This window comes from Aulonocara sp. 'chitande type north' Nkhata Bay, linkage group LG16, assembly GCF_057382095.1.
Source record: "Aulonocara sp. 'chitande type north' Nkhata Bay isolate Kocher_YH1m ecotype deep benthic linkage group LG16, A_spYH_male_GT1.1, whole genome shotgun sequence".
Lineage (NCBI taxonomy): Eukaryota > Metazoa > Chordata > Actinopteri > Cichliformes > Cichlidae > Aulonocara > Aulonocara sp. 'chitande type north' Nkhata Bay.
In genome coordinates this window covers 21,445,207-21,456,987 of record NC_141359.1, presented here as the reverse complement: position 1 = coordinate 21,456,987, position 11,781 = coordinate 21,445,207, and the positions used below count along the sequence as shown (strand labels likewise).

General features: G+C 42.2%; 1 pseudogene; it reads right to left on the bottom strand.

The window, feature by feature from the left end:
- Window positions 1–4,753: 4,753 nt before the first annotated feature.
- On the bottom strand, window positions 4,754–5,515 carry LOC147311436 (uncharacterized; annotated as a pseudogene).
- Window positions 5,516–11,781: the final 6,266 nt, after the last annotated feature.

The window sequence follows — 11,781 nt, the reverse complement described above, 5'->3', positions numbered from 1 at the left end:
AGATACGTTTCAATGTGCTGCAATGTGGGCCCATGTCAGCCTGATATACCTTACCCAAAAACTGAGGGGAGATCATTCCAGAAACAGTGGTTTTCTGCTAATGTGTGGCTGGAATACTCACCCACTGCTAATTCAATGCATTGTTTTAGTTGTCGGCTTTTCCTCTCGGATGAAAAATATAAAAGCAGAACAGCCTGGACAACTGATGGCATCAGAAAGTGGAGTACTGCTCTTGAAAAAATCAAACAACACTCCAGCGCAGAGATGCACATGACAAGCATGGTTAGATGGATCAATTTCCAGAAAAAGGCCCTTCAGTCTGCATTTGATGTTTCAGACGTAAAAGGGGTGGAAGTTAGAGAGCGAGAGAGGCAGACAAACAAAGAAATCCTGACAAGATTAATTGACCTAACAGTGTATCTTGCACGTCAGGGACAAGCATTCCGAGGTCATGATGAGAGTGAGTCCAGTGATAACCGTGGCAATTTTCGTGAATTAGTCAATGTATTTTCCCGCTACGATAGTGTGCTGAAAATGCATTTGGAAAAAATTGCCACAGTTAAAGCCACCAAGACAAGGCCCCAGGTGTCACTGCTTTCCAACAGAAGTCAAAATGACATCATTGCAGCACTAGGAACTTACATCAGGAAGGAGATACAACGTGAAATAAAAGAGGCTGAAATGTATTCCATTCTACTTGATGAAACCTCTGATGTTTCACACAAAGAGCAAGTGTCATTTGTTGTGCGATATTTTCATCATATGCAAATAAAGGAGAGATTCATCGAAGTGTGCAATGTTGATACAACTACAGGCCAGGAGCTGGAGAATACAGTGTTCTTGCTTCTGCAAAAGAATGGCCTAGAGATGAAGAACATGTATGGTCAAGGCTATGATGGAGCAGCCAACATGAGTGGCATGTATAAAGGTCTCCAAGCTAGAATCCGTTCACACAATGAGAAGGCCCTCTATGTTCACTGCAAAGCCCATTGCCTCAATTTGGTACTAGTGGAGGCATCAAAGTCCAGCAAGCATTTTGTGACATTTTTCAACTTGGTGGAGAAATTGTATGCCTTTTGCTCAGGCTCCCCAAAGCGTCATGCTGCCTTGGTCAAATTTCAGGAGTCTCTCTTTCCTGGACAACGTGTTATGGAGCTCTAGCAGCTGTCAGATACTCGATGGGCTTGCAGGGAAAAAGCACTGAAGGCACTTCAGAGAAATTTGAAAGCCATTTTGATGCTCCTTGATGACATCAGTGACAGTGACCCACCTAACCTGGCCCAAGGTGATGCTCAGATGTACAGAAATGCCATTAATTTTATGTTCATTCTCTGCATGGAAATCACCACACCAGTATTCGAAGTCACTGCTTTGGCATCAGATTCTCTGCAGGAAGAAGGGTTGGACCATTCCACTGCCTACAAGGTAATTGATGGTGTGCTTCACACATTGCAAACCATGAGGTCTGAGGAGAAATTTGGAGAGATATTTAGATGTGCATCAGAGAAGGCAGAGAGTTTCAACATTCCAGTACCTACCGTGGTGCCTGGTCAGGAGAGAAAGCGGAAAGTTCCAGTGCGTTTCCAACACAGCACCACAGTGTCTCAAGTAGGTGCTCAGTTTGAGTCAGTGGAGGCATATTTCAGGAGTGGTGTATATTTCACCTTTCTGGACATCATGACTGGGGAACTGAACAGGAGGTTCAAAGGGGACAATACTGGAAGCCCAACGGCCAGAATCATTCAGTCCTTCCAGCCCTTAACTGTGCATGCTAACTGGGTAGGCCCACCAAACCCAGAAGCCATTGAAGCTGTCCACATCCTCTGTGAATTCTATGGAGAAGATGAGGACCAGCTCAAAACAGAATTAAAGGTCTTCCACTCCAGCTTTAGTTCAAAAGACCTCAGAGAAATATTTCTGATACTGAGGGAAAATAATGGCCAGCTGATCTTTCCTGCCTTTGTCAAAATGATTCAGATCTACGCAACACTACCAGTGACAACTGCGACAGTTGAAAGATCCTTTTCAAAGCTAAAAATAATCAAAAATAAACTAAGAAGTTTGTGTGGAGAAGAAAGGTTGTCTGATCTCCTCTTGTTGGCCATTGAGAAAGATGTGGAGATCAATTACAACGAGGTCATCAACATCTACAAAGACATGGCACCAAGAAGGATGCTTCTTTAGAGCAGTACACTCCATTTAATGGACACTTGAGAATATGTATGTATATGGTTTAGAATTGGATACAGATTTTATCTTTTTGTGGTGTGATTTTTGATTTTTAGAGAATGTTTTGAAATAAAAGTCAAATTGCATTTAACCTGTGCGATTTTTTTATTATAAAAAGAAAAGGTTTTCCACATATGCAAAAAGTGCCCTTTTTTCCCCGTGGAGCACTTGCCCCCCAAAATGTCTGTGCACGCCACTGGCGGAAAACATACTCGCTACAACAAGTCCCTCGTCACAGACGAGTGATTTTGTTGCGACTAATCCGAAACCACGTTCAGGTAGAGTGGAAAAAAACACATACTGATACTATGGGCAGAAATCTGTGCCATCAGAAACTGAATTTGAATAAGTTCAATTTGAATTTGAATTGCTCAGATTGAATCTGAATTGTAACTTGAATAAATGCTTTTGCTGCCCATACGATACTGCTACTGACATTTGAAGTGTGTGTATTTGAAAACGGTGCACTAGCTTAAAACTCCGATATTCACCACTGTAGACGTGAGTCTCAAATAGGAGTATGTGGACCACCACCCTTTTCAGTGAACCAGTACATTTTAGTACATTTCCCTCAAGTACAATAATGAAAAAAAAAAGTGTAGACACGTAAAGTCAGATTTGTAAACTGCAACAACACCAACATCCATAATGATGATAATTAAAACATAATTAAACATAATAACATAACATAACATAACATAATAACATAATAATAATAATAATAATAATAATAATAATAACAAACAATTTCTGTCATTTACCATATTTCCCTTCACCAGACATGACCCCTGTACTGCACGATCAACCTGAGTGTCCCAGTCCTGGACAGGTTTTTCAATGATGAGGACACTAGGCCCAATTTCCGCCTGAGCATAGAGTCTCTGAACATGCTGCTGAATCTCCTTAACCAGGATCGGAGACATATAGTTGGGGTGCCACAATTGAGGTCCTTGTTTTTGCATTCTGGCTGGCAAGTGAAGCATCCTACAGAGTCTTTTCCAGGGTGTTTGCAATACCCCATTCCACTGTCCACCGCATGGGTCACAGAGGAGGTGGTGGCTATTCGCCATCAGGTCATCCACCTCCCTCGGACCCCTGAAGATCTACACATCGTGTCTCATGGGTTTGCAGAGCTGGCAAAACACAGAGCCTTTTTGAAAGCTACTGGTGCAATTGACTCCTGCCATGTCCCCATCAAGCCTCCCAGTGGCCCTGACGGTCAGTGCTACCTGAGCAGGAAATTGGTCCCCTCCATTATCCTGCAGACGGTTTGTGACCATCAGGGCCGCATCATTGATACATATGTGGGCTGGACGGGGTCCGTGCATGGCTCCGCAACAGCCCACTGTATTGGCAGGCCATTTACCCTCCTCCAGGGCATTTCATCCTTGCAGATGGAGGGTACCCATGTCTCCAGCATCCACTCCCCATCATCACTCCCAACAAGAGGCCAGTCCAAGGTTCTCATCATTCCAGGGCAATGATGAAGACAAGGTTCCGGGCCATCTTCCTCCAAGCACCACACCTTTGTGCCACATATAAGTCAGTAGGATACATAGCCATTGCTTCACTAATAATCATCATGATATAATGGGGACTGTATGCTCATGTATTAGGACGCTATTTACAACACAAAACATCTGTTTCAGGTCATAACAACATCTGCCTCGCTGTTGAGGATGTTGTGGCCCCCGAGGATGACGTGCAAGATGAGGGGGAGGCTGGTTTGGAGGCAGGCAGTGGGGCTCTCTGGCGGGATCGGCTATCTGCTGAGGTGTCTGCCCTGGAGGAGGTATCCCTGGACCACGATTATTGTTAGCAGGCAAGTATGCTTTTTGTAGTGCATTGTTAGAGTGCTAGAATATTATGTGTGACATCCATATTAACAGGATTGTGTGCAGCACTTTGTCCTTGCATCTTTTTGCAAACATTTCAGTGACATGGCAGCTGTCGGTTACACCACCCCTGCAAACCCAAGTGATGAGATGATGCAGTGGACAGTGGAAATGAGCACCCCTGAATAACTCCTGGCCACCAAGCTGGAAGACGCTACACTCAGTAGCTGGAAACGCAAACCACGGGTCTCACTTGTGGCACCTCATTCCTTTCTGTGGTCCTGGTCCAGCAGATTGAGCAGTACTGCCTGAGACTTCCTCCTCAGCCATATAGCAGGCCTAGTTAACAGTGCCTGTGCATACTGGGACATTCAGGTTGATCCTGGACTTCAGTGATGAGTCCTAGTGAATGATTGTCATGTTGTGTTGGGTTTTTTGTGTCATTTGTGTTGCACTGATGGTATTCCCTCAGTTCACACACTGTCCTAATGCAGTATAACAAAAGATTTTTTATTCACAGGACTTTGTACATTCCCTTCATTTTTCACATTGTTTGTTCAACAATTCAAATAAAAAGTGTGACTTGTATTAACAGAACTTAAATTATTTTGTCCACATTTTACATATCCTGCACAAACATAAATATGAAAATTATAAGTGTTTGTACAATGGGTCTTATTCACACTTCCTTACTCATTTTTTTCCACAACCTTCTCCAGTAGACATATGAGCCTGTCCATTTGCTCGGCACGTCTTTCTTCAATCTCCCTCTGTAGCCTCATGTCCTCTTTGATCAATGCCAGGACTTCATCCTCCCTGTCCCTCTTCCTCTTTTCTGGTCTTGCCTCCAGCTGGGCCTCATCCTCCTGTTGTTCCACATCCTGCCCTTGGGTGCCCACTGCTGTACTGGGCCTTGGAGTGTCCTCCTGGATGGATGCAATTAGGACTGGAGGTCTGGTAGAAGGCCTCTGTCCTAACAGCTCATCCATTGGAACAAACCAGGGCCAAGTGGCAGCAGTGGTCTTCCCACTCACCCCCTCACCTGATGCGGGATACTTGCATTCAATGGTACTGTACATACTTTGTATTTTTTCTTTAGGTTGTCCCTTTTTTTTTTTTTCACCTGCAACAGGGTGATTTGGCCCGCCAGGCCCATCTACTCCAGGATTGCCCTGATAGACGGAATATGATAGGACGTGTCAATGATGTTAATCTCTGAACAGGATCCACAGCAAAATGTGCCAACTTTGAACTACAAGAGAGGACAGGCACTCTCTATTATGCCCAACAGATTTATGCATGCATACTGTTGCTATACCTCCAACCCGCAGCGGCTGAGTTCTTGGCACCAGTGAACAGGTGTTCATTTTCACCCCGGAGTTTGATGAGCTCAGCCGTCGGCTACTTACTCCCTGGAATATGACAGGATATTGGAGGACATTCTCTACCATCTTACACTACTGTTTCATCATTTTTCTGTTTGACGTATAGTATAATATGTTTGCACATTCAGCTGTGTGCAGACTCCCAACTTAAATCTCAGCCAGACCGATTTTCTTAGTAACAAATACAACATTGACATAAGCCAAGCAATAACATTTGTAAATTATTTGGGTGACTTATGTGACAAGTTTAACCTGAGGGGTGACGGGGCGTGGGCGTTGGGACGGAGTACCCTGTTCTCGCCAACTGGATGAGTTATTGGTAACAGATGTCTCCGAGAACATCAGAGCACTTGTACTGCAGATATGTGATGTGTTGACACATTGCGCAGATATTTGGAGTTTACACAGCTACGTTTTTGTCTGTTGTTGTCTTAACGGGGTTTTTTTGGAGGGTGACCCTCACAAGGTAATATTAAAACTGACCAGTTTAAAAAAAAAATACTGTGTATTTACAGTCACCTACATGTGACAACTGTGGATGAATTCACCGTGACATGTACAATTACACTGCCATTATCTTTTGCATGTTGACATTCGTGTTGGTACTTCCAAAGTAACATACATTTATGGATGTGAGTTTCTGCCGCCTCTGTACCTGAATTGTCCAGGCTGTGCAATGCATTCTGGGATATGCTGGGCCATGAAGGATACACGGACCCATCCTTAAAATTCAGGGAAATGAAGAACGCATTTGAGGGCTGCATTTCGAGCAGCCTTTGAATTGGGACAGCCATCGTTGCGTCGCTGTGATGTAATCAGCCTTAAAATGCGGCCTTTAAGGCTGCAGACCCTGAATTGGGATACAGCCTAGGTGTAGGCTGCTGAGGGATTTCCATAATGCACTGAGTATTCCTTCTTAACCTTTCTCACTCACTACGTGTTAACAGACCTCTCTGCACTAATTCATACTTGTTATCAATCTCGGGCTCTCTTCCACAGCATGTCTTTTATCCCTTCTTCCTTCTCTCACCCCGACTGGTCCCTGAGCCTGGTTCTGCCGGAGGTTTCTTCCTCTTAAAAAAGGAGTTTTTCCTTCCCACTGTCACCAAAGTGCTTGGTCATATGGGGTCATGTGATTATTGGGGGTTTTTTCAGTATGTATTATTGTAGGGACTACCTTACAATATAAAGGACCTTGAGGCGACTTTTGTTGTGATTTGGCACTGTATAAATAAAATTGAATTAAATGGAACTAAATACGTACATTGGATTTCTATCATTTCTTTTTGTTGTCAGTACATCACTGGAGTTTCGTACAGCTAAACCAAATAACTAATTTAACTGATCAATAACTTGAGAATGAAATCCAGTTGAAAAGATGCAACAGACACACATGCATGTCTCGGTATCAGTATCAGTGTATGAGTCATCACCAGGCTAACAGCTGAGGTCAATAATTACTACCTCTGTAAGTGTGTCTGTGAAGGTTCTCAGTCATCCAGGTCATCGTAGTCAAAGGAGCTTGCAAACAAAAGCGTCTGGACTTCTTTAAGTTGCTTGAAGACATTTCACCTCTCATCTGAGAAGCTTCTTCAGTTCTAAGGTCAAATGGTGGAGAGTCCCAGATTTAAACCTAGTGGGAGTATCCCCCCACAGAGGGACAAAGGACCTCCTGATGATCCTCTAATCCCCTGAGCCAAGGTGTGAAACTGGGTGTGGGTCCCAATCAGCCAGGGTTTCGGGTGAGCTCATTGTGAAACCTGGCCCCACCTTATCATGCGAATTCCTGAGGTCAGATGGCCCAGGATGTGAGTGGGCGTTAAGGTGTCTGGGGAGGGATCTCAAAACTGGATTATAGATGGCAGAGAGTTGGTGTCGTAAACCACCGCCTCTGTTCAAAGATGGTCGCTCACAGTGGACATAGATGGCTTCTTTCACTCCTCTTTTAAACCATCTGTCCTCTCTGTTCAAAATGTCAACATTGGCATCCTCGAAAGAGTGACCTTTGTCCTTAAGATGCAGATAGACTGCTGAGTCTTGTCCTGTGGAGGTGGCTCTTCTATGCCACCACTGTTCTATATATAGAACAGACCTGAACTTCATCTTCGGCTTTTTTGCATCGAGGAGGAGCTGCTGAAAAAAAAGGAAGTGGTTAGTTGCTCTGTTGCTAAGCAGGTAACTAACGTTTACATGTAGGTGATTGACCTTAACTATAAATAATAATGTATGTGGAAGTAGCATAGACAATGTTTCATGTCAACACACTTCGTTGTTTTTTATTACATTTTAAAAAAATTAAATCAACTGGGAATACATTTAGAGTATATATAATTTTTTCAGATGCACATTGTAAAGATGCAGGGACATTTTGCAGATTCAATGATTCTTGTGCTGTTCATTAAAAATCTGGGCGTTATAATGATTTTTCTTATGTTGCTCAGTTTGCAACACAGCCAGTAATTCTTGCACTTATTCTGCCTCATGACATTTTTACTACAAACTTCCACTTTAACTTGGCCATTGTTGATTCATAAAAGTATCGAGACTTGTAAAAAAAGAAAAAGAAAAAGAAAGCTGCTGTTAAAAATAGTATTTTGAGGCATCGCCATCCATTTTTTTCCACTTATCCAATGTAGGGGTTCAATTTTTGACCTGTGACATAAGAAAACAATTTATCTATCCACCTCGTGTGCAGAGCAAAGGTCCATGCACCACAAAGAGCCACACACATGGTCTTACCGCCTTAACTAAAAGGAAAAGCATCAACAGGAAATTCACATATTTCAAAGGTGTCAGAGTCAAATTTCACATAATTGTTACACTTTAAACATTATAGTCATTTAAACATTATAAACATTATACAGCTATATTGAACATCACATCACAAACATCACTTTTTTCCTCTTTAGAAGGTGAAGTATTGTTTATTAATACTTCTACAGCCAAAATCTCTTCGTAGCAAATCAACTGGACAAGAAGCCTCTTGGATCAGAGGAGAATCGGCTTGGAGACATTTAAAGAAGTCCACTTGATTTCTTTCAATTTACTTAAACTATTGTGATGTATTTTTTTCCTTCAAAATCTAAGAAGGGGAGATGCATTTAGGCACTGCCTTCCACCCCCTGACGCCCCCATCATGCTTCTGACTTCTTACATGAACTTCCAATAGACCAGGTATGAACAGTGCCTGAGTGAAGAACTTGCAAGTTCCTTGTTCTCACGGTTCCTCTGTAGAGGGTTTCCCAAAGGATGGGGGCTGGCAGGGGCGTCAACGGGTCACAGCCCTCCCCCCCCCCCCCCCCTCTGGGAGAGACCCTGTCGACTGAGATGTTGAGAGGAGGCTTTACCTCAATCCTACTATTAGTTGGTACCAAATCACGTTTTTTAGTTGTAACACCTTCTTTTGCACACACAGTGTCGCACTTTGTTGAATAGTGCTGAATTTATTAATTACTACTCCTTGGCTGTATCCCAATTCAGGGTCTGCAGCCTTAAAGTACGCAGCCTCAATGGTCCTCAAGGGCCGTGTACTCAAAGACCGCTAAGGCCGGAAGTCCGAGGCTTGTGAAATGGGACGGTCTAGCCTCCGTCGCGCTGCCCAGGTTGCCTAGCAACCATGATAGCTGGAAACGTGTGGTTGACAGAAATGAAGGAGAACATTTGTTCATTTGTTTCTACATGAGCTTTGTGTGATTTAATAAGTATCTGAGGCTGAGACCACGGGACTGTAAAACATGATTGTTGGCCTTCATTTCTGTACTGAACAGTCATTTTAAGATTAGTTAGTAAATAACAATTAGTTAATGTTGTTCATGAGACTAAAGTCAGTGTAACTATGATATATGGCCAGGTACACTGGTACAGCACATGTGAGTGAAATACATATGAGTGAACTGTGCCAAACACTGAGCTTCAGTAAAGATTCAAGTTGCAGTTATTTATATTTCCCATCACCTTAAATCTTCATTCAAAGACAAGTATCTTTGACATTGTATATATAGATGTATTATATTTAAGAGACAAATATTGTTCTTTTAATATGTTGGCATTACTAAATTTGGCTCAATGCTTACATATGTATGAAAAGAAAATGTACAAGCTGTGATAACTGTGTCTGATAAAATGAAGAGTAGACTGCTATATGAAATATTCCTTTATTGGGTGAGAAAATCAGACCATGTCATAACTGCTTTAAGTCATACAGAATAGACATCAGAGCCTTAAACAGGCTGACTTCTGCTGAATGGGTAAAACTGGGTACAAAGTATACAAACATATAACATCCTTATAGAATATGATGTAACACTATAGATCAACTTACCTCAGAATATATAAAGCATATAAAAAATTACAGCAATATGATGCAACAAACACAGCAGTGCTACTAATCCAAAATACTCAAAGCTTCATAGAACTGGAACAAACATTTATTTTTAGCTCCATTCTGCTGCTGATACATACTTTAGGTTTCTGAACATTAAACTTGTTGCTGCCTTTCATAGTGTGTAACTTGAAGGCCCTGAGTACTTTCTCCCACACTGAAAACACTGGGATGATAACATTATTTGAACATTACCTAATAAGACTGATTCAGGACAGACAATTAGTTATGTTAAACTTTTCTAGCAGTCCTTCACAAACAGGGAACAGTCTGTCTATTCTCTCCATCTGTCAGCTGCTGCTGGCTCTTCCTCCTCTGCTTCCTCACACACTGCTGAGTTTGTCCTGGTGGATCATCAGGGGTGCAAAGCCTCACAGATGATGTGCAGCAGTGGGTCCCTCAGTCTGTCCTCACTCGGGACACTTGCAGTTGTCACACATGGAAATCAAATGTGTGATAAGCTGCAGGATTCAAACACAAGTGTAACTTATAAACACATGTTCATACTTTTATTACACAATCAGAGAGAAAGAAACAGAGAGAGAGTGCAGGACAGACAGACAGGTGACAGTCTCAGGTGTACACACTGCTACAAAACAGCACAAGAGATGGAGGATTTAGTGTTTGTGTTATTACGAGTGCTAAACAAGAAGAGTTCCCAGATGGTACAGTGGACACACCTGTGACTCCTGTGATTAAAGCATCTTTCTTTCAGCTTAACGAGTGAACCGTCAGCTCGTTCAAACACACGTTAAAGTCCGTTTGGCTGACACCACCGAACAGAGGCAGCAATGTAACATAGCTAACATTAACAGTGCAGTGGATCCTGCTTGTGCCGTGATATTCAGGACTGCAAACCGAGCAGCATCACTGACTTTCAGCTTGTTGTGTTTGTGGATATATGACTGACTTTAATTATCCATAAAATCATCACATTCTCTGTAGGATTAACGTCAACTATTGAACGTCATATATTTTAAAGTAAAGGCTTTAAAACCAAGTTAGTACAAACATCGCTAATGTCACATAACGTTGTCGCCATGTGGCCAACAGTAATGTTTGAATGTTCTTCATTATTAAATTTGCACATAAATGAGTGACATAATATTCAGTACTTACTTTAAAAAGTTTACTCTTCCGCCGCTCTGCTTCTGCCATTTTTTTCGGCAAAATTATCCACGCCCACTGCGATGCATTCTGGGATATGTTGGGCCACGAAGTCTACACCGCCACATCCTTAAAATTCTGGGAAATGAAGGACGCATTTGAGGGCCCCATTTTGAGCAGGCTTTGAATTGGGACAGCCTTCGTTGCGTCGCTGTGATGTAATCGGCCTTAAAATGCAGCCTTTAAAGCTGCAGACCGTGAATTGGGATACAGTAGTGATGGTGAGATGAAGCCTCATGATGGACTGAAGCTTTCCACCCAATTGGTCGACTCATGGTTCGAAGCATTGTGATGATTCATTTGCTCTACTGCGCCATCAAGTGGACAACTCAAGTGAAGCGGGCTCTGTGATTATGATGATGTGTAAACCTCTAAACTGAATAAATAAATTGTTTTCTTGGTTATTTATCCCGAATATTGTCTCAGTATGTGTGATACAAAAGAGAAAGTGGAAAGTATCAGGACAGCGTGTTGGTATGACTGTGTAACTGTTAGCCTCAGACAGTCAGTCAATAGTATAATTCAGATCATAGATCAGTACTTTTGCATATTTGTATAACTATAAAAAGAAAGCTGACACTTTCGAGACTTTATCTAATGTGTAAGCATCACAGCAGATGCCTTTGTGTCAACATAGCTGAGGCAAAAACAGAAAAACGATTTTATAAAAATATTCAGCAGTAGATCAAAACCAAAAGAAAACCATTAATCAACAAATGAACATTACCTGATGCTGCTGAATTTAAGCAGAGCAAATAGAGGTTTTTTTTAGAGACACACCTTA